The sequence below is a fragment of the Leptonychotes weddellii genome, chromosome 3 (assembly GCF_054177405.1).
Source record: "Leptonychotes weddellii isolate Sample4059 chromosome 3, ASM5417740v2, whole genome shotgun sequence".
Lineage (NCBI taxonomy): Eukaryota > Metazoa > Chordata > Mammalia > Carnivora > Phocidae > Leptonychotes > Leptonychotes weddellii.
Genome location: NC_138371.1, coordinates 62,475,477 through 62,495,191, shown reverse-complemented (window position 1 = coordinate 62,495,191; position 19,715 = coordinate 62,475,477). Strand labels below are relative to the sequence as shown.

At 36.1% G+C, this 19,715-nt stretch overlaps 1 pseudogene; it reads left to right on the top strand.

Moving 5' to 3' along the window:
• Positions 1 to 14,655: 14,655 nt before the first annotated feature.
• LOC115941444 (4-hydroxybenzoate polyprenyltransferase, mitochondrial pseudogene) lies at positions 14,656 to 15,229 on the top strand (annotated as a pseudogene).
• Positions 15,230 to 19,715: the final 4,486 nt, after the last annotated feature.

Here is a 19,715-nt window from a genome sequence, read left to right as displayed (position 1 = left end):
TGTCCATTAAACCAGAGGTCAGACATGGGAAGAACATGGAGTTCAGTGAAGACAAAATCTTGGCTGCAGTTATTAGCCCAACAAATAAGTACTAGAGGAGGCTGTTAAGTTTTTGAGGGGACTCCGTTGACACAAAGCCACTTAATGACCTATGAATGTTCAATCCTCAGGCCACCAACTTAACACCATCAGGAAGTGGACCGCTATGGACGTAGAAATGGGCGCCTCTCTGTTGTGATCATGAAAAACAATGGAGAAGCCTCTTCCTTGAGAGCAGAACTATCTTCTAGATTGGCCAATACAGAAGCCTATTCCATTGGTCGGCAGGGAGTCTTTATTTCTATTTAGCAGGAAATATATGCTGTGGGAAAAAAGACCACCGCTTTTTCTAGTCTGCTCTTTTTTAAGCAGGTGCCTTTCTTGTGGAAATTGTATTTCCGTTCCATAATTTCATATCATGTATTGTGGAGGTGGGTCACTAGATACCACAAGGGGCCTTACCCAACTGAGAACAATATGCTGGCCATACTTGCCTCACCTTGGGCCAGGGTTTGCCTCTTATTTTGCCTTGCTCTTGTTCTTGTCCATCAGAAAAAGAAACATCCTATTGTATAGCATAAGCAAAGCTGTTACTTAAGAGAAAGGAATTGTCTTTTATTTTGTAGGCAGATCCTTTTTTAAAAATTGTGGTAAAATATACGTAGCATAAAAACTAACCATTTTAAAGTGTACAATTTTGTGACATTTGATACATTCAAAATGCTGTGAAGCCATCACCACTATCAAGTCCTAAAACATTTTCATCACCCCAAAAGGAAACTCCATACCTACCTATTAGTAGTTACTCCCCATTCCCCTCTCCTCCAACCCATGGAAACCACTGATCTACTTTCTATCTCCATGATTTTGCCTATTCTGAATATTTCGGAATTTCTTTAGTCAGCTATTTTCCCAGGAAAAATTTAATAAAATAGTAAAAGTCAAGACAATTTTAGAGCTAGAATTCACTAATTCAAAATGATCAGATTCATTATATATTTCACCCAAAAACTACACAGTATATGAAACTAAGCAGATTCTGTATGGCATTTTTTCTCTTTTCCCACTCAATATCATTATTAAAGTATTTTTAGGAAATTATACTCAAATTACCACTTGATCTCACTTTTTCTCATATAATCATCACAGAAATTGAAACAAATATATTTACCTATCAGTAGGGACCCTCACTGACCTTTGTCTAATTCTATCTGATGACCAGCCAATACTGACTGATCAGAAAGCTCTTATTGACAGAAAACAAAACAAAGCAAAACAAAAACCTATCAGGCCCCGTTAAAAGTTTCTTTAGTTCAAAAGAAGGTGACTTTTTAAAAGATACAGAAGTTTATTCTTATAAAAAGTTATTTAAATAAACAGAAAAAGAAAACACATTAGAAACAAATGATTTATATTCTCAATAAGGTTCAAAAAAGATTTTGCCTATTTGAGTTATAAACAAGGAGTATAAAAGTATAAAAATGAGACTATTTGACTTTATGAGGAATTTAAAGAGAATTTAAAGCATAAATACCACATTTAAAAAATAATGAAGACAGTGAATGCTGTAGAAAATCAAATGACTAAAGAAGTCAATCTCAAGAAATTCCCCAAAATTTAAAGTGAAAGAAGGGATATTTTTAAAAATAAAATATGGGGAAACTTAGGTCAGATTCTGCAGAATCCATCCTACCAAAATGGATTTTATTTTTTTTATTTTTTATTTTTTTGAAGATTTTTTTAAAGATTTTTATTTATTTATTTGACACAGAGAGATACAGCGAGAGAGGGAACACAAGCAGGGGGAGTGGGAGAGAGAGAAGCAGGCTTCCCACGGAGCAGGGAGCCCCATGTGGGGCTCGATCCCAGGACCCTAGGATCATGACCTGAGCCGAAGGCAGACGCTTAACGACTGAGCCACCCAGGTGCCCCAAAATGGATTTTAAACAGTATCAACAGAAATAATGGAATAAAAAAACATTGTATCTAAAAAAATCTTAGTTAAAAATTGAGAGTGGAAACTCTTTGAAATAACCTTAATGAAAAGAGAATAATAAGTATTCTGGTGGGATTTTTGAAGATTAAACATAAATAATCTTATGAGCACATGCAGTTGCTTCTGCCTGAACCTTCTGGTCCCCCTGCTTCCCTAGTGCCAAATTCCCAGCCTTTTCCACTGTTTGGGTCTCAATTTTAGTCATATCACTTTAGAGGCCCTTGTCTGACAACCAGAAACCAAGGTTCCTTCCTAGTGTTTTCTATCACAGCACAGGTTTATTATAATTAGAATATTTTTCTTAGTTTTATTGATATATTTTTTTTTATTATGTTATGTTAATCACCATACATTACATCATTAGTTTTTGATGTAGTGTTCCATGATTCATTGTTTGCGTATAACACCCAGTGCTCCATGCAGAACATGCCCTCTTTAATACCCATCACCAGGCTAACCCATCCCCCCACCCCCCTCCCCTCTAGAACCCTCAGTTTGCTTCTCAGAGTCCATAGTCTCTCATGGTTCATCTCCCCTTTTTTTTTTTATATATTCACCTCTTTACTGTATCTTTTCTTACAAAACTCCATACATTAGGATCATGTCTATTTTAATTTATTATTTTTAGCCTATGGTCTAGCACTATGCAAAATTAAGTATTTATAAAACCAAGTATTTATTAAATCAAGAGAGAAGAAGGAGAACAGCATTATATTTTTGAATTAAAGAAACAAAGAATGGGAAAACAGTAGTGAGGAAAAGATTACGCTTTTTTTCTTCCATAAGGAAGAGGAAACTTCCACATATCAGCGAGATTATAGGATAATTGTCTTTCTCTGATTGGCTTATTTAGCTTAGCATGACACCCTCTAGTTCCATCCACATCGTTGCAAATGGCAAGATTTCTTTTTCTGGTTTTTTTGATGGATGAGTAATATTCCATTGTATGTGGAATTTAAGAAACAAAACAGAGGATCATAGGGGAATAGAGGAAAAAAATAAAACAAGATGAAATCAGAGAGGGAACAAATCATAAGAGACTCAAGCGTAGGAAATAAAAGGAGGGTTGCTGGAGGGGAGGGGGTGGGGGGATGAGGTAACTGGGTGATGGACATTAAGGAGGGCACAAGATGTAATGAGCACTAGGTATTATATAAGACTGATAAATCACTGACCTCTACCTCTGAAACTAATAATACATTATATGTTAATGGAAGTTAAATAAATTTTTTAAAAAGGGAAGAAGAAACTATTACGATTTGTTATTGTTCTTTATGATGTAATGACAATAAGAGTAATAATAATGGTGCAATGGACTGACTGTCCCCTAAAATTCATATGTTGAACTCCTATCCCCTACCATGATGGAATTAGGAGGTAGGGCCTTTGGGAGGTAATTAGTTCATGAGGGTAGAGCCCTCATGAATGAAATTTAGTGTCCTTAGAAGAAGAGACATGAGAGCTTACCCTCTCTCTGCTCTCCACCATGGGAAAGGACACAAGGAGAAGAAAGCAGTGTATAAAACAGTAAGAAGGCCCTCACCAGACACCAAATTTACCAGCACCTGGATCTTGGATTTCCAGTTATCAGAACTCTAAGAAATAAATGTTTGTTGTTGAAGGCACCCAGTCTGTGATCTTTGGTATAAGCAGCCCAAATGGACTAAGAAAATTGTTTTCAACTGTATAGTACTTAAGATGTGCTAAGGACTGTAATTATATACACTCATTTAATTCTCAAAAAAAAAATATAAGGACTCTTGCTTTGTAGATAAGGAAACTGTCACAGAGAAGTTAAACAACTTGCCTGAGTCACACATTTGGGAGGTATCAAAGCAAGGCTTTGATTTTCATCTCCACTTTTCACAGCATAATGTTGGCTTATGAATTTCACAGAAAAACTTTGAGAAAACCATTCATATAACTAAAAAGCATATGGCTAACTTTGAAATGATTCTGGAAGTTAATAAGCAAATAAAACCACTTATTTAGAAAAAGGAACAGGTAGGAACTACAAAATAAGTGAAATACATGCCAAAATTAAATATTATAGCTTTAAAATGCAGATCTATTTGTTCAATTCATTCAGTCCACAAGTATTTGTGAGTACCTATTATATACTAGGCAATATTCTAGGTCCTTTGTGTAGAGTGGTTAAGAAAACAGGCAAAAATTTCTTCCTTCATTGAGTATGCATTCTACTAAAAGAGCCAGATGATCAACAAGACAAATTAAGTAAATATTAAATATGCTAGACAATGGTACATACTAAAGAGAAAAAATGTGTCAGGAATATTCAAAGAATAGCAAGAAGACCAGTGCAGCTATGCAGTGAGACAATCAGATCTGCACATGAGATCAGCAAGTTACCGAGGAACCAGGGAATGTAAAGTCTGGTACATCAGGAGAAAGAATTCAGATTGCTTAAAAACAAGCAAGCAAACAGACTAACAAAATAAGATAATCAGTTCACAAGAAAATTTAAAAGAAAGAAAGGATGTACAATGGCTAAAAATGAAACAAAGCAAAAGCAGAGCTGGGCCTACCCTACTAGCAAAAGAGAACTCCCCAAGTAAAACAGATCAGTAAAAACAGGTCATTTTACATCTGTCACGGTATCAGCGCTAATAACGAGATATACACTGAGATGTTGAAATTCACTGTGACATTGACAGAAATACAACTGCAGTGAGAGATTTTAAAATACTGGTAATGATCAAAAACTTACTAGTAAGTAGAAAAAATGTGAATGATTTAAACAGTACAGTTAATAAAGATGATAGAATAATAGATATACTATCTTTCTATTATGACCTGCTAGAAGAAAACACAACTCAAAATAGCTGCCAGATTAGGAGAGATCGGGTTTGAGAGTACCCTGAGCAAAGGACTTCGATGATAACTACAGCTAATCCTCACTGACTCTTAGTCGACCCTCTGCATCATAACTAAGTACCTACATGAAATAAGAACCTCTTTTGCTCCAAAAAAGTCATGATATAAATACCTCATTATGAATAACTAAAGATTTTTAAACTGTGGGCTTTAACATGAAATAGTGAAGGAAGTAATTAACTGTTAATGGAGGGCTCAGTTGCAGAGCCAGGCACTTACTGAGGAATTCTGGGTGCTTGCGATTGCCCCTAGAGGAAAAAATTATAAACTAGAGAAGAAACTCGTTAAAATAGGGTTAAAAATAGCATAAACTAATATTTTTTAACCTCATCTGATATCCCTGTGGAACAGTAGCCTTTTGGAAGAAAACGGTATTCTGAAGTTTCTGTGGCCAATAGAGAAAAACTCCCCACTACTATTTCTTTTCATTGAGTGTGTTAATTGGGAACACGGTCCCCATACCCTCTACTCCTGGCTTCCCTGAGGAAGAATTTCTTCTCAACATACTGTTCACCTCTCTTTGTCATTAGAAAGGTAAGGTAATTTATCTGATGGGTAAATCTGAGGTAATGAACCAGGCATGCTTGGCTCACCTCTGCCTTCCTTGCTCTTGGGAGCAAGCTGTCTGCTGCAGAAACACACTATTCCACTATTGCTCCAGGGGGGTTACCTCTTTGGGGTGGTGACCTGGTCTAATTATCCAAGGTTGCCAGCAACCTACAGGGCAGCGATGATGGGGATATGAGTCTACCAAATGAACAAACCTAAATGCCATACCACAATCCATTCACTATCAATAGCAAAGGCAATATGCTGACTTTTATGTTATCATTCTTTTTTTTTTTACTTCTTATTCAGAATTGGGTAGAAAAAAATACTGCTATTTATGGAGAACCTTTTGGAAATCCCAAAAAGAATACCTCTGGAATGTTCTCAGGAAGAACAGATACTTAGAGAATTATGATGGAGGCAGGGGCAAAGAAGGGAGCACAATATAATCCACTACCCCCCCACACACCACTTGGTCCATGATTCCAAAGTCACTTTAAATCAGTCAAGAAAGGTAAGAAAGACTTAGAACAGTAGCCAAAGTGTTTAATAACTTAGCTAAGTTAAATTATCTGTACACACATGCCAACAAATAAGGCCACAGAGTAGATTTCAAAATTGATAATACACTTACAGCTATTTCTTAAAACTTGTTTAGCAAGAAGATTAACATTTGGTATACTTATACTTATTTGGTAAAGGAATGGAAAATTGTGGAATTCTTTGTCAATAAGAAAGGTCACAATAAAAGGGTATAACTTCTATGTATAAGTTCACCTCAAACTTAAAACAAGCCCAACCTGAATGAAAGAGTAAAGTCTCAGTCTTAGATTGCTTATTTCCTTTCTTGTTTATTTTAATATTGGTGCCTTCATGCAGCTAGAAACAGAGAAGAATTTTACTTTTCAACAAAATCAGATAATATATATTATGATAAGGCATGATATTTTAAGCTTGTCCTTTGCCTTTAATTCTCATAAATCTACTGATATGTGGACATTTCTTAGAAATAAATGTTGGTGAAATATTTTTAAAATGATAATTTGTCTAACAAGCGTATAGGCTTGCTCCTGAGATAATGAGTTTCTCATCATTGTCAGAGTCCAAGCAGAAGTTGAATGACTGATCATCTGGTAAGGATGATGATAATTTCCAACTCAGTGTTCAATAAACTCTAATCTCCCTCTCTCCTATTTTTAAAATTTGAATTTATATATATTTTAACATTTTTTCCCCTAATAGTTGTTTAGGAATACTAAGAAGCAATCATTTTTCACATCTGTCAAATGAACATTTTTTACAACTTCTTTTTTTCTTTTGATAATTTCCCACTATGGAAAACACTTTCTTACAATACATGTTTGTCCATCTTTGACCTTACACTAAGAAATTTTACTTCTTTTAATATTATTGAATATCCCCTACCTGGTTCTTGTAGTCTCTACTAGTAAGATGGTTATACCATCTGGGAATAATTTATTTTAAAGCATAACTACAGTCATGGGCCCATAGGCTCATATTGTTAGAAAAGTAAATGAATTATGTATATCAGTAGTGCTTTGGTCTACACCAATGTTAAAAAATTTACAGCAGAAGGGTTGCCACTCCTAGTCCCTTGGCATTAATCGATTATTCTGTCCCCTTGAGGTAGAACAGGCCTTGACATGCTATGCAATATAGATCAGTAGAGAAGCAATGAGAAGGGAGTAGATTTGGCCTTTAATCAAGAGATGAAATCTAATTATAATCTAGAGTATATACCATGTCAAAGATCTAGTAGTGTAATTTTATTATTATTATTATTATTTACAAGATTTTATTTATTTACTTATCTGAGAGGGGGTGGAGGGGAAAGGACAAGCAGACTCCATGCTGAGCGCTGAGTATAGGAGCCCAAGGCCGCTGACCCCACTATCCAGATATCTCAACCTAAGTTGAAATCAAGAGTTTGCCACCCAACCGACTGAGCCACCTGGCACCCCTAGTGTAACTTTTTTAATTGAACCACTGTTGACATTACTTCTTTTTTTTTTTGAAGAATTAATATTTTTATTTATTTATTTATGTTATATATTATGTTAATCACCATACATTACATCGTTAGTTTTTGATGTAGTGTTTCATGATTCATTGTTTGTGTATAACACCCAATGTTCCATGCAGTACGTGCCCTTTTTAATACCCATTCACCAGGCTAACCCATCCCCCCACCCCCTCCCCTCTAGAACCCTCAGTTTGTTTCTCAGAGTCCATAGTCTCTCATGGTTCATCTCCCCCTCCGATTTCCCCCCCTTCATTCTTCTCCTCCTGCTATCTTCTTCTTTTTCTTCTTTCTTCTTCTTTTCTTCTTCTTCTTCTTTCTTCTTCTTCTTCTTTTTTTAACATATAATGTATTATTTGTTTCAGAGGTACAGGTCTGTGATTCAACAGTCTTATACAATTCACAGCACTCACCATAGCACATACCCTCCCCAGTGTCTATTACACAGCCACCCCATCCCTCCCACCCCCCACCACTCCAGCAACCCTCAGTTTGTTTCCTGAGTTTAAGAATTCCTGTGTTGACATTACTTCTAACATACATCCTCTTAAATGTTTCAATAAGTTTAAAGGATTTGAGCAAAATGATGAATGTGTCTCTACCTCCTAATTATGGCAAGCAAATTACAAGAAATGGTATGTACCTGTGGGTGTTCAATAACTATGAATTGAGTAAACTTCACCTCCCTAAATCTGAAGAAGCTACAGATAATAAAATGCCATATTGCTATGGCATTTATATGAAAACTCTCATAAATATATTCAATAATAATATATTTATAAAATGTTCAATCATTATATAAATGCAATTAAAAATTGAGCAAATTACGGGACAGACAGGTAACAGGAATAGGTGATATAATCAAGACATGTTCAACCAAACTTTGCTGTTGCTTAATTTTATTCATGGAATTGTTATTATATATATAACACAACTGTTTTAGGTGTCTTAGATTAAATATGTGTTAAACCATTCCAAACTATAAAACAGAACAGTCATTAATATACCTAGCCGAAGCTAAGAGCCAAAACATAACTATAATCCTCTGTATCCAATATACTTCAATAAGAGTTCGATAAGATACAAACTATAGAAGTTTGTTTAGCAGAAGCAGTAACAAGCACAATAAATATTTAAAAAGATGAGGACCTGATTTACCAATTTCGCAAAAGAGCCCATAGTTGGATAGGTACACAATGTGTCTTCATCAATGCATGCCTTCACTCTGTTTCTTGAACCAGTCAATGCAAAATAATACCAGGAAGTCAATACACTCTACCTGATTGACAAACAGGGAAAATGTATTTGACAGTATACTGGATTTGAAAAGAAGACCTGTATTTTGCAAGAGAACACAAGTGATGAACACCTGCTCACAGTGTGATAAAATAAGATCACTAGCAAAATAAATATTTGTGCAATTGAAATGATAGATTGAGGAGGCAGGGGCCAGGGAGAAAGGGAAAGTGTAAGGCATATGATTAAGAGATAAGAGAAATACACACATATGTATACATATTATATGTAAAATAAATATTAATAAACACTCATTCCCATCTTTACAGAGAGAAATGCCATAATGGAGTCACATAGAGAGATAACATCCAAATATCTTATCAAATTGACCAATACTGAAGAGTTCTTAGCCAGTACCATTTTGAGTTATTGTCACTATTTAAACTGTATTTCAGATAAAAATCAAAAGGAAGGAAGGAAGGGAGGAAGGGAGGAAGGGAGGAAGAAAGAAAAGAAAGAAAGAAAGAAAGAAAGAAAGAAAGAAAGAAAGAAAGAAAGAAAGAAAGAAAGAAAGAAAGAAAGAAAAAAGAGAAAGAATGAGAAAGAAAGAGAAAGAAAAATATGTATACAAACAAAAAAGAAAAAATGCAAGCAAAATTTCATGTATAACCAATTTAATAACATTGATTTTTTTCATGATAACATGCATTTCAAACTTGAATTCCGTAATATTTTAGGTCTATTTGGTAAACAATGTTAGGTTGAAAAACTAAAGTATGAATAAAGATTTACCCAATGGGATATAGGAGGTTAGCTTAAAAGACTGTAATTGTGCACATAATGCTTAATGTTTATCTTTAAAAGAAGTGCTTAATTGTGTGAAAGTATTTTCCCAGAAAATTACTTTTTAATCTTCCGAGAGGCAGCCTTTCCATTGATTCTCAATCACAATAAGAAAAGGAGGGCTAAGAACAAAGGCCCAAGCTTAAATAATAGAAAAGGTAAACCACCAGGGTGCCTGGGTGGCTCAGTTGGTTAAGCGACTGCCTTCGGCTCAGGTCATGATCCTGGAGTCCCGGGATCGAGTCCCGCATAGGGCTCCCTGCTCAGCGGGGAGTCTGCTTCTCCCTCTGACCCTCCTCCCTCTCATGCTCTCTGTCTCTCATTCTCTCTGTCTCAGATAAATAAAAAAATAAATAAAAAAATAAAAGAAAAGGTAAACCACCATGTGGGCATAATTGGGAAATCCAATACTTAGGCTGAGATGATTATTATTTCATTCTTTGAAGATAACTGTATTTCAATTTACTTCTGTTTGCTAGAACAAATTTTATAGGGATAGCTACAAGAGGAATTAATTTTGATTCCTGAAATTAGGTATGGAAGTAAAAGAAAATTGCCCTGAAACCACAAGAGTACAAATTTGGCTTTATGAAACTGAACCTTTCCAGTCAAGCTGAACTAGCTGGTTACTCTACTCTCTGACAGTTAAAGCTATTTGCAAGTATTCTGTTGAATGTAAGGAGGATTTTGAAATAAAACTAGAAAATGACATCTTTTTTTTTAAGACCTTGTGAATATCCCTTAAATACATTCTTTTTACATACTTAGCAAATGAAGCAGCACTCAAAGATCACCGCCTGGCATTTTATTATTGATAAAATAATTCTGTTAGTCATTAAGGAGAAAAATCTTACTTTTCAAGAATCTGATAAAAAATTTAAAAGTTCATTACTATTTCTTCTTTGAAGTCTTGGATATAATAACTGAAATTGTCCCATGGAGCCTTAGAATTAGCAAACCCAGTATGAGATTCAGTCTAAAAAATCAGATTTTAAAATGGGGTCCGAAAACTAAATTTTGTATTTCTTTGATTTTTTTCTGTTTTTACCAACTTATTTCATATTGAACTCCTTGATATTCCTAACCTTTATTCAAATAAGAACAAAATCAGGTTGCTAAAACTCAAAGACCCACTGGAAGGCATTTTCAAGTATCATCCTAAGAAACTAGTAAATTACTATCATTTACGTTTCATTCTATCTTCTTATCATTCTTTTATTGGTCATTTTCTTTTGCTTACAAATATAAATTAAAGAGTTTTGGTTTTGGTTTGGTAGAGTAACTTTTACTGGTATAATTTAACCCTCTTCCAGAAAACAAATACCAACTCTAAACAAAATATTTTTTTAAATAACTATTTAAAGGCATGGGAAATCAAATGTATTCATAAAATTAAAGGGAATTATATCTTTAAAGTGATTTCCTCATTTTACTAGAGCATATTTCAGTCCACCTGGCATGAGGTGACTAGAACCCAAGCAGAAAACTGCTGTCTCAGTGTCTTGAAGTCTCAGAGGACAGAGTTTGGGGCTGCCAGAATTGCTGAATATTGAGTGTAAAAATCCTGAGGAAAAAAGAGAACACTGAAGGGGTATGCCCCAAATCTATGTATAACTATCCTCAAATTACTGGCTGTTCCCTAAGCTGTGTATGCACGGAGAAGACTCTAATAATAATGGTGACAAACATCAAGTGGAAGACTGATTTAAGTGGGTAAGTATCTCAGTACCTTCCTACAGAAGGAAGACACAATTTTGAGTTTGGGTTCTGCTCAGTGAAATGCCACGAGGTCATGTCTTAAAACTATCAATGATGTAGCAGGACTAAAATATTTATCTCAAACAGAGATAAAAGCAAAACATCTTTTCGAATCAAGTATAAAACCAAGCTTATATAGTTCAAGTTTAACAGCCAACAGTCTGAAAAACAAAAATCAACATTCTTCAGAGGAAGATAACAGAATTCAGATTTCTACTAAGTATTATCTACAATATATAGTGTACAATAAAAATTACTAGTTACATGAAAAAAAAATGTGGCCCATACTTAAGAGAAAGACCAGTCAGTAAGAGAGATTCCAAGATAACCCAGAAGTGGAATTTTCAGAAAAGAACTTTATAGCATCTATTAAAAGCATACTCAAGGATCAAAATGAAACTACGGTCAAAATGAGTGAATATATGGAGGATCTCAGCAGAGATATAGGAAATATAAAAATAACCCAATGGGAATTTAGAATTTATAAGCACGATATCTGAAATAAAAGATTCACTCAAAGGGATCAACAGATGACTGCAGACAGCCAAAGAAAGGATCAATGTATGTAAAAAACGTTCAATAGAAATGATCTAATGTGAAAAATAGACATAAAAATGACAAGAAAACAAAGAGCCTCAATGATTTGTGACACAAAATCAAGTGATCTATTATGTGTAATGGGAGTTCCAAAAGAACTAGAGAGAGAAATGGGATAGAAAAAAATATTTCAGCATATTAGAGCTGAAAAATTTCAAAATTTGGTAAAGAAAATAAACTACAAAGAGGTCAGCAAGTGCAAAATCGGATAACACAAACTAGGCCGTATCTAGACATGTATAGTCAAACTGCTGAAAACCAAAAGAAAAAACAACGTATATTACAAAGAGAGACACACAACTCTAAAAATCATGGCTTACATTTCAGCAGATTTCATGGAGCCCAGAATATAATGAAATTTTAAAGTGATGACATCTTAAAACCAATAACAAGGACTTCTACTTCTGGGATGATGGAGTACATGTATTTTCCCTATTCCTCAAAGAACAACAAAAAATATATATTAGGGCTGACCTTAATCTAATCTAATTATAAGAAGAGAAAATTTGGACACAAACACCAGATATATCCATGCAGAGAGGAAAGACAATGTAAGGATATAATGACAAGACAGCCATCGACAACCCAAGGAGAGAGGCCTCAGAAGAAACCAAATCTGCTGACACCTTGATCATAAACTTCTAGACTCCACAACTGTGTGAAAATAAATTTCTGTTGTTTAAGCCACCCAGTGTGTGGTACTTAGCTATGACAGCCCTAGAAAACTAAGATGATGATAGATGATATACAGATGATAGATGATAGATGATAGATAGATAGATAGATAGATAGATAGATAGATAGATAGATAACAGACAGACAGGTGTGTGTGTGTGTGTGTGTGTTTGTGTATACGTGTAAATTCTAAGAAGACTCTGAAAGGTGGCAAGAAGGTAGACCAGCAGGGACCTCAGGACCCAAGGGACAGCATGGTGGTGAGTTCTATGGGATTTCTTTTTTTTTGTATCCCAGACTTGGAGCTGAAGAAGATGATAGCCTAGAAAGGTCAGAAAGTGCGGTCAAAAAACCCCCGAAAACAAAAAAACATAAACATCTTCTCTCTAGCCAAGGGACCAGGAATAGGCAATCTAGTAAGACAGACAACTTTTAGACAATAACCAATCTACTCCAATAAAAAGCAAAGAAAAACTATGGCCACACTCCATCTACACCAGCAAAGCCTGAGTGGGAAAGCCAGACTTCCCCTTATTCCACTTGTCATTACCCTGAGGTGGTGTCGGAGTTGGGATTTTCGTCTCCACCAGCTGGTAATGAGTCCCCTGACCCGAGAGTTAATGAAGACCACACAGCCTAGATCCCACACCCACCCAGCAGTAACAGAGCACTGCTCCTCACAGGTGTCATGGCAGGCCTAGAGGAGAGTCAGGACTCTTACCCAGCACTAATGCGGTCATTCCCACCACAACATCAGTGGACTCCACATGGGGAGCTCAGAGTTGAATGTTCAGCAAAGAGCAACAAAGCCCCCACTCTCTCGTGGGGAGAAGGCCAAGTGGGGAACCTGAACTTTGACTTCCATCTGGAAGTACTGAGGCAACATCCCCTTCCCCTTCCCTGATGCAGCAGTGTCAGAAAAAGTCAACCAAACCAGAATTTTAAATGAAATCTAAAGTCTCAGAACATAACATGAAAATGTGCATATTTCAACTGAAAATCACTCCTCATATCAAGAACCAAGAAGATACCAGGCTGAATTAAAAAAAAAAAAAAATCAACGGACACCCAGATCAAAATGACAGAAATGTTAGAATTATCTGACATAATGAAACCTGGATGGTGAGTGGGGGGAAAAAAGCAATCTCAAAAGGTACATACAGTATGATTCCATTTATAGAACATTCTTGAAAAGACAAAGTTATAGGAATGGAGAACAGGTCTATGGCTGATAGGGGTTAAGAAGAGGGTAGGGGCTGGAGAGAAGTGGGTATGGCTATAAAATGTCAGTATGAGGGATTCTCATAACGATGAATATGTTCTGAATCAGTTGAAGGCCTTAAGACAAAATCTGAGGTTTCCTGAAGTAGCAGGAATTCTGCCTTAAGATTGTAACGTAAAAATCCTGCCTGAATTTCCAGCTTTGTTGGCCTGTACTACAGATTTTAGATTCAAGGCTACATCAACTCCTGCCTGAGCATCCAGATTTCCTACTAGTTAGCCCTCCCAACCACGTAAGATTAAATATTTTAATATATCCTATTGGTTCTGCTTCTTTGGTTTTTATTATATATATATATATCTAATAAGATAATAATGGTCATATAGTGGGATCATAAAAAGTACTCAATAACCCAAAGAAGGCAGGAAATGAGAAAAAAAGAACAAAGAACACACGACAAGGGGACCATGCCTCCTCGTCTCCTCAGTGCAGACTCATGTGCAGCCTGTGGGCATGAGGCAGACATGGCTGTAGGACTCCTAGGGCTGCTCCCTGACCCTGGCACCCACAGGGGGCTGGTAGCCCTCAGGCCCAGCAGCTGCTCAGCCTGTGGCTTTGGGGGTCATGGATTTGGCACCCCACCCTCTACAACCCTACCTGCTCCTCATGTAATTGGACAAACCCAGTAGAATCTGGTTGTTGGGTCTGCCACGTATCTGGAGCACAGAATCAGCCTGTGAATCAGGATGTTTTCAGATTCATACATAGAATAGCTCTTTGGCATTAGAGCAAGCTGAACTACTCATGGCATGTGGGGCAGTGACCACAATAAAAAGCATAGCTCTGGGAGCAGCATCCCTACTTCATGTAATCACCAACTCACTAATAAAAAGAATTACATGCAAGGCCTCAATTAGCCTTGCAGTTGACTTTTAACTGGGGATTGTTCCTTGGATGGTCTGCTACCAAGGGCTCAGTTAATCCAGCTGTTTACCTGATTCTTTATTTTCTAGAATTGTGACAATAATATATGATACTATCTATGTTCATCAGGACAAAAGAGGTGGTCTGAAGTCCACAGCACTGTGGCTCCGTAGAAACACCAAGCAGTGGCTCAGTGGCTCAGGGGCTTCAGTGTCATGATCCTGGAGGCACTGTAGCCGGTAGAGTTCTAGTCAGAACCAGACCACTTGCTGCTACAAGGCTCTGGCCACAGGAGACCATTAGGCTCATCAGGTTTATACTCAGACATCCACAGACCTGAGGATGGTGGAGATTAACTTTCCTCCAACCAAATAATAGGACTAACAGCTTTTTAGGGATTGTGCTTGGGAATTTGTGGAAAGAAAAGAGAGACAAAACAAAAAAATATAAATAGTAGAATATGAAATGGGCAAATGAAGTTTATCTAGGAATTATCAAAACAAATGTTTAGATAAGTTTCTCAGGTCTTGTTGCCACATATTTAGATTTGATTAAACAATCTGTTTGAATGTATTAAAAAGTTAAGAATCATAAGATGAAGATTTACAGCATTTTGCCTGGATGTTAGTCTAACCATTTGCTAGCAAAATTCTTACCCTATCACAGAAACCAGGGACTCCGGAATTTGAGATGACCTTGAGAATCTAAGTTGATATATTCTTCTGTTCATTGTAATTCTCCTCTGAAATAATGGGGGTTATATGTTTTGACACTTTAGAAAAAAATCTCAAGCATTTTAGAATACACATCTAAATGATTATCTCTGTATAAAAATGGACTTTCTTTTTAGGAAAAAATAAAAGCTGCTATGGAAAATTAGGGCTTATTGTTTTTAATTGTAACCTTTACTCACTGTCAAAAACTATCATTCAGAAAACTATTCTATACATACATATACACACACACATATACTCTCTCTATATATGCACATATATCTGAATTTAAATAAGCAAAAAATGATCTTGCTTACTATAAGAAAAAGAAACACGATAAACTGGAAAACAAAAAGCAATATTGTAAACTTAAATGCAAGTATATTGATAATTACTTCAAATGCGTAAGGCCTAAGTGCTCCAATTATAAAGTGGAGCAGAGTAAGACTCACTTTATGTTGTCTATAAAAATCTACTTTAAATATAAATACAAAGATAGGTTAAAAGCAAAAGGATAAAAGTGATATATCATGTAAGCACAAATCAAAACAAAGAACGGTTTTAAGAATTATTAGATAAGATTTATTTCAGAGAAAGGAATATTATCAAGGACGAAGAGTAATGTTTTATAATGTTAATGTTTATAATATTAAGGGCCAATTCATAATTGAGTTAGATGAAGGTGGTCAAAAGGTACAAACTTCCTGTTATAAGATAAATAAGTCTGGGGATGTAATATTCAGCATGATGACTAATAGTGAACACAGCTGTGTGGTATATTTGAAAATTGCTAAAAGTAGATCCTAAAAGTTCTCATCACAAGGAAAACAACATTTCTTCTTTTCTTTTTTATTCTTTTGTATCTATAGGAAATGATGAATGTTAACTAAACTTATTGTGATCATTTCACAATACATGCAAATCAAATCAGTATGCTACACCTACCTTAAACTTATACAGTGCCATATGTCAACTATATCTCAATAAAACTGGGGGGAAAGGTAAATTTTTCAAGGACACATAAAACCGTAAATGTATCTGCACTTAATCAAATATATAAAGTCAAAACTGGCTTCAACAATATCAAGTGCCTTATTACCTAGGGGATGGTCCATAAATCTGTATTTTTCTAATCCTACCCCAAATGAATGGGAATGGCTAGAGGCGGAGGCATTAGTGAGGTTCATATTTCTTCCACCAATGTGGATCAACACAGTGGTTAACCTGAGTGCACACTTGTGAAGGAGAAGTTTGGGTTGAAATAAGTAGAAAGAATGTAAACTAATCACTGAGGGTAAAGGAGTTAACAAAGGAATTATCCATAAGGGAACACTAAACACTACTTTGGTACCTTGAAAAAGACTTAACAGCAAAAAAAATAATTTTCTCTCTTAGCTTTGGCTCAGATGCCTGTAAGGATGATATACTTTTTTCTGCTAAGCTCCATCATTACTAAAACAAAAAATCATAACCTGGGAGACAGCATTATGAAACAGTTATTGGAATGGCTTATGTCATACCATGTTATGCCATGAAAGAACAGAAATCCTCATGATGTCTAAATGGAACAACATTAACAAGGTGTGTCATTAGGCTCTCATTTTACAGGCTATATTTACTACTGTGATGCCAAATGGGACTATATGTGAATTTCTTTCCGTAGGCCAAACCTCATGCATTTTATTCTGTATTAAAACTGAAGATTGGGGTGCCTGGGTGGCTCAGTTGGTTAAGCGGCTGCCTTCGGCTCAGGTCATGATCCCAGGGTCCTGGGATCGAGTCCCGCATTGGGCTCCCTGCTCAGCAAGGAGCCTGCTTCTCCCTCTCCCTCTGCCTACCTGTCACTCCCCCTGCTTGTGCTCTCTCTCACTATCTCTCTCTCTGTGTCAAATAAATAAATGAATAAATCTTAAAAAAAACCCTGAAGATTATTGTGTAACCATCAATTTTAATGAACTGTTAAGAAAAGGTAGAATGATAGAATGTCTTCTGCTACTTGTCTAGCATCTCACAGTGTTATACCTTTAAAGAAAAACTAAAAGAACATGTGAGTTCTTGAGATCAATCAGTCTAACCTATTGGTATATATACCAGAGATGCAATACCTGGAAATTTGGAGACTAGCTATGAAGGACATTCTGGTATGTATGTACGTGTATGTATGTATATATATACATGTATATTTATACACACACACACACACACACACACACACACACGCTAATTTCCCATATGACTTTGTCCTGGAAAATATGGCATTTTTAGGTATATGTTCCCCAATTACACATGGACAATTAGCAAACAGTGGGCACAACAAACATGATGGAGAAAAACAACAGTTCCAGATCGAACAGAGCTTCAGGAGAAATAAGAGCAGGCCTAGAGATATTTAGATTAATGGAATTTGCTTTAATTAAGAGAGTTATCAGAGAAAAAAGTTCTTGGAAGAAAAGGTGGCTTGGGGAGTATTCAAATTCCATGAAGTAGAAGACTGCCAGCTGTTTGTTCTGATAATACAGTTTTAACTAACAGTTTGTGCAAATGAAACAAAGACAACATGCCCATACACAACAGTGAGAAAAAGCTTTGTATCATAACACAGGCAGGAGTTTTGGATATATTACTTCAAACAGAGGCAAACATAACCCAATCCCATTGGCCTGGTATACAACTGCCAAAACACTAGTCCATTTATGGAAAATATACAGCTCCCCTTATTAATACAAGTTTCCAAATGGGGAGTATATTTTATATCAGTCTTGTTAACATCTATGGCAATATCATAGATCAGAATAAGACAGTTCAACTGTACAATTTGTGAGTACAAATTTTCAATTTTACACGAATACACCCAAGAGACAGTTAAAAGACTCTCTTAAGGGCGCCTGGGTGGCTCAGTTGGTTAAGCGACTGCCTTCGGCTCAGGTCATGATCCTGGAGTCCCGGGATCGAGTCCCGCATCGGGCTCCCTGCTCGGCAGGGAGTCTGCTTCTCCCTCTGACCCTCCTGCCTCTCATGCTCTCTGTATCTCATTCTCTCTCTCTCAAATAAAAAAAAAAAAAAAAGACTCTCTTAAGAACCTCCTTCCATTTGAAACCCATCTTGTTTTGATCCTGTGTGATGAGGAACCTATCTTCACACAGAACACCTAGAACTTCACATCTCACTGACACATAGTCTTTGGTTAATAATTGTGTACATAATAATGTTTGGCACATAGGAAATAGCTATTTCCATTGGAAAGTATTAATAAACACTACAGTCATAATTTCTGATTTGTTTTGCAATTATATCTTTAATAGTCATAATAATGTTGCAATTTGGTACAATATTCAGGTCATTGGTAAAGTCAATTTGATAGATGACATAAGACCAATGATAATACAGAAAGTTGATCAAATGTACTGGGAAATTGACTTAAAATCTGCTTAGGATGTAATCTCCGTGGGAGATTATGGGCCTGAATTGCACTTAGATCTCCTTAATAATAAGTTAATTATTTATTAAAAGCTATAAGCTTAAGCTTATAATACAGTTCAAACTGCAAAAGGTAAAGGTTATAAGAAGGGCGCCTGGGTGGCTCAGTTGGTTAAGCAACTGCCTTCGGCTCAGGTCATGATCCCGGAGTCCTGGGATCGAGTCCCACATCGGGCTCCCAGCTCAGCAGGGAGCCTGCTTCTCCCTCTGACCCTCTCCCCTCTCATGCTGTTTCTCTCTCTCTCTTTCTCTCAAATAAATAAATAAATAAAATCTTTAAAAAAAAAGGTTATAAGAAAAAAGTTAAGTTGGTGCAAAAATGTGATAAAATTTTCACAGGAATTACATTAGTTTGGTTGTCTTCTTAACTTGATAACTACAGTTCATTGGTATAATGTGGATTCATTTCATCTGGTCTGGATTGATCTCATGCTTATCTCCAGAGCTATCAACACTTGGTCAGTGCTATGGAAATTATTAAATGATGTACAGTATTCTGTACCTATGGGTTTCTGAGTTGTTTCAGAGCAGGATTTAATAGCCTAAAAGCATTGTTTAGAAATGCTAACTGGATTTATAATTTGCACCTGGTTTCAGTAAATGGTAATGGGGCTCCAACAATTAAGGCTGGTCACATAGCTAGAATATGTCTATGATATCAGTGTACTCTAAAGACCTTCACCATTATAGACCTTGGGTTTCCTGATACTAAGATGCTTTGTCTGTAAGCAGTTAGTGATGGTTTGAGAC